Source organism: Amborella trichopoda, chromosome 7 (genome assembly GCF_054954075.1).
Source record: "Amborella trichopoda isolate Santa Cruz 75 chromosome 7, AtrichopodaSantaCruz75HAP2 v2.0, whole genome shotgun sequence".
Lineage (NCBI taxonomy): Eukaryota > Viridiplantae > Streptophyta > Magnoliopsida > Amborellales > Amborellaceae > Amborella > Amborella trichopoda.
Window position 1 is genome coordinate 15,232,675 of NC_142342.1, and position 4,826 is coordinate 15,237,500.

Consider the following 4,826-nt stretch of genomic DNA (forward strand, 5'->3'; position numbering starts at 1 on the left):
ATGGAAATACTTTTTATTTAAATCATGCGCTTTAAGCCATTTGGATCTAAATCTTTGCCTCCAGTAGATCTCTTCCATCCTATGAAGCTCCCCTAACTCATTACATTTTGAAGTACGATCACTGATAACCTGTTGAGAAATACAACCACTCTCCTGAATAGAGCAATCAATCGCTTGTAAATCTCCCAAAACCTTATCAATTTTGGCCTTAACATCAAACTGATTCTTTTTGGCCTTAACATCAAACTGATTCTCACGCTTCCATAAAATCAACTTATGTTTGATAGTAACTAATTTTTTGTGCAATTGAAAATTCAGGGAGCCTACCACAATCGTGTTGGCCCACGTAGTTCTAATAATTTCCAGCACCTCGTTTTCCTCCATCCACCCAGTTTCAAACGTAAAAGGTTTTGGGCCACCCTTTATCATTCCAGTATGAGCATAATGGACCAATGGTCTGAAGAAAGCTTAGTTAAAGCCCTTACTGTAGTGAGAGGAAAAGAGTCCAACCACTCAATTGAAAGAAGAAATTTGTCTATTTTGGACATAGACAGTCTGGCCAATCTATTATTTGACCCATAATTGGAGGGTCCAAAAGAGAATTACTCTCAATGAATCTATTGAATAACTTCATAGAGGTATTACTAGAAGTACCAGACAAACATTCACATGGTCATCGAATGAGATTAAAATCCCCCCTAATGACAACAGACTAACCGAAGGAACGACTAACAAAATTTAACTTACATAAAAAGATTTCTTTCAAAGCCATAACGAATGGACCATAAACATTCACAATACCATATTTGAAGTCAGAGTTGTGACCACAAAAACCCAATAGCAAAAAATTGGCACTAAAAATAGCTTCAAACTTCGAAAGAACTGTGGGGTCCCAAAGGACCCATAGTCTGCACCCGACCCCCAAATCTCCCGAACCCCTGAAACAGTGGGGCTTGGGAGCTTAGTTTCTTGCAAAAACAACACCACAGGTTTTTACTTAACAACTAGAAACCTTACATCTTTCTTCCTACTGGGGTGGCCTAACCCCCTTACATTCTATGAAATAAAATTCATTAAAATTCAGGAGGGAAAGGGTTAGAGGAAGAACCTGGTCCATCAGGACCAAAATCAAAGTGCAAGTCCTACATGCATGAAGCCACTTCCTCATCCGAATCACTGAAAGAAGAATCAGAGAAGGTGTCAAGGTGTACCATTTCCGGCTCATGAGAAACCACACCCTTGCTATGAGGGATAGATTTGATGATCCCTCTAGCTTGGAGCCTAGCAGAGGAGCGTGGACCCCATTAAGCCATATTCTTCTTCTTTTTGCCAAACCCCGAGGCTCGACCAAGTGATTCCGTAGCCACCCCCATCATCAGCACCACCTTCAAGCCGCGAGACATCATTGGGCTTCTCCTTCTCCCGCTAAGCCACCAAATGCTCCCTGCGTCGAACACTGATCTCCTCCATAACCACAGAAAGGGGCACCTCATCCATGCCCAAATCCTGCACCATCTGGCCCACTATCGGTGTATCATCCCTTTCACCACCTACATGTTGAACCTGTTCAATAGACGGGTCAGTTATCAATAAAGGAGACTGCGGATCTTGAATCATACTAATCGATAATGGCGAGTCTGACTCAGCCACAACCATCGAACCACCATCACACACTTCCTCCATTGAAGCTCCATCCTCGAGCATTGCAGTAGCTGGCTGGTTATCCGGCAACTCCTCATCAACCAGGACAATAGCTTCCTGATCAATAAGAAGTGGGACGAACCGAGACCTGGACTTCTTTCCCACCCCCTTTTCCATTGCCACTCAGAAGAATAGTGGATACATGCCAAGCTTCAACGAAACTAAAACACCCCAAACCCTATGTTTAAACTCCCACCAGGAAAATTCCTTCAAGATAACAAGACAACAGAGAAGCACCAGAGAAGAGAGGTGAACACCCACAAACCTTTTCAACTCAATTTCTTTCCAAAAGGAGGAGAGAGAGAATCGATTTGTCTTGTAAATTGAAAGGGAAAGAAAAGACACGTGTACCCTACTATCTTTATCCACCGCTTCCTAATTAACATATTTTTTATTTTTGAATTTGAAGTTCTTGGCATCCCTATAATTTTTTCGGGGAAAATTCCGGCCATAATTTTCTAAAGGAGCATCATGAACACTACCAGAAGGCTTACCATCATACTTAGGATTATTGGATACAGACTTAGTCTCTGCCTTACTCCTCTCCACATAAAATAGTTTGGAGGAGTGAAGACCATCATCATCTGAGATGAAATTTTCAAAAAGAACATCAGCAACACTAAAAAAAACCGACCCAGGGATAACCATACCAGTACATAAACCAATCTTAACACGAACAAAATGATATGTAGGGCTAAGAAAGGAATCCCTACATCCAAATACACCCCACATTAGCCTGCAATCCTTTTCATAATGGACAGGTTCCAAGCCGATAAAAGTATACCCCACATTTTGATCCAAACATGATCCCTATGTCTGACGGAAGCATGATCCGATACCTTCCACGAATCCAGAGACAAAAGACTACCTCGAACTTTGCAAAATCTATTAGACAGCGGCTTGGACACTTCCTCCTTCTAGCGTAATTTGAAAACGACTTTATTGGAACCAATTATCTTAACATCAGGGCGGTAAGACATGTTCCATCCTCTTTGAGTCCAATCAGCCAAGCCAAAAAAATCCTTCACAAGAGGTGAAAAGGAGCCTGATACCAAAAACTCAGTTCTAACATCGAAAAGTTCCAGCTCTTTACAATCAACCACTACCAGAGACGATGAGAGCTTCGAAGCCTCCCCTTTCACTCCACCATCAGCAGCAGTCCCTCCCAAAACTTTCCCCCAATCCATGGTTTTTCCAATCAGCAGCAGTCCCTACCCTCTCACATCTTAGAAACTGTGGCCATAAAACCCGAACCCCATATAAGGTTGCAACCTTCGAGAGAAAAGCTTGCTTGTGAATGACCAATTTCTAGAGAGAGAGATGGACGGAATACAAGTGGAAACACAGGCTTAAAGCTCGTCCAAAATCATTGCAAAATCCCTCAAAATCCTTGCAACAAACTTCACCCTCCTCATCACCATCACAACCCTAACTATCCTTCCTCTCTCTCTCCTCCCTACAACACATTAGTTTGACCGTCCATTTTCAACATTTTCATTTGTTTATAGATCTACTTGATTTTAGCTATTTTTGGAGTTTAAAATTTTATAATTAGATATGAAAATGGATTTTGAGATAATCCTAAGAATATTTTACACCAAAATTATATGATATGATAAAATTTGGAGGTGAACCTTATTTGGATTGTTTGAGGTTGCAACCTTATATAATATTTTACAGAGCTCAAATTTAAAATGGTTTCCAGGGGTCCATGCAATCTACCTCTAAATCTCGCTTTTCCATCTTATTTCATTCAATAGATATAATTAAATTTGTAAGCTACACCACTTGGTGGTGTAGACCCCTAAAGAGCTCAATATTTTTGGACACTAAAATACCCTTGAATTGCAATACAAAATTTTTCAAATAAGTGTATTTTTTATCATTTAGAAGGATAGAGGATTTTGTTAGGCTCCTCCAGTTGGTGGCGAAGACCCTTAAAGTGCTCAAATTCTAAGCAACATGTCAGTAGAAAACACAGAATATTGAACTTATGGCAACTAAATAGGTTAGACCTATTATTCTTTAATTCAACAAAGGTTAATCAAATTATAGTACAGGATGCGAATGACATATAAGGAAATAAGCCTAGAAAAACAATTCAAAGAACAAAACAAAATGGTACCTTTCAAGTGCTTGAGAATATGGGCAACCTTGTTTCTTGAGAGAGAGTTGAGGGAAGAGTCATGTAGTTCTGGTTGAGAGCAAGTTGATGCAAGATGAGAGAGAGGAAGATGATTCCTAAACTGGAGAAAGAAAGAGAGATGAAATTTTAGAAGTATATGTAGTTTAATTTAACCATGTCAAATGATTGGAGAGAGAGAGAGCAAGTGTAGTTAATTTTATTAGTAACCAAGAAAAGTGAAGGAAAGAAAATCTCAGTAGCTGAGATCTTTTTCAATAACTAAAAAAATATAGGAAAGCATACCCAGCTTCCAAATTCTAGAACTCCATAAATTACAGTAGGTTACATTGATTGAGTTATAAAATCCTTTCTAATAAGAGAAAGATATTTTCATAGAGAAGTAATACTCATAAATTTTGGAGGAAGATATGAATACGCACTTAAAATAGGAAGGAGGGAGATAAGTTCAAGTTGGACCCAACCCTTGCCCTGGTCTCTCTCTATCCTAAAAGGATGACATCTTCTTTGTTTTGAAATAGAAAGATGCCAAACCCTTACCATAGTCTCTCGCAATCATAAGAAGCATGGGATTTTGAGAGTAATGATTCTATAGGACTATCCCCCATCCATGTGTGTAGGACTTCAAAGGATCATCATTAAATTTGGTACGGATCTTTAAAAAAGTTATCACATGGGTATGAAACTTGACTTTTATAGAGATCTGTATCAAATTTAATGGTGATCCTTTGGGGTCCTACACACATGGATGGAAGAGTGTCCTATAGGATCATTTCTCGGATTTTAATTATTTAAAATATAAGGATATTTTCTCCTATTCTCACTTTCTTGTAAGGTTGCCTGCCTTCTGCCTTCTTTTCTCTTCAGCAATAACGTCCCTTTCAGATCTAATCATCTCATTAAAATGGACGGTCTATATTAATCAGCTAAAAAATACTTTTTAGTTGTGTTTTCAAATTTTGCTTTGTTGCAATTGTTCATT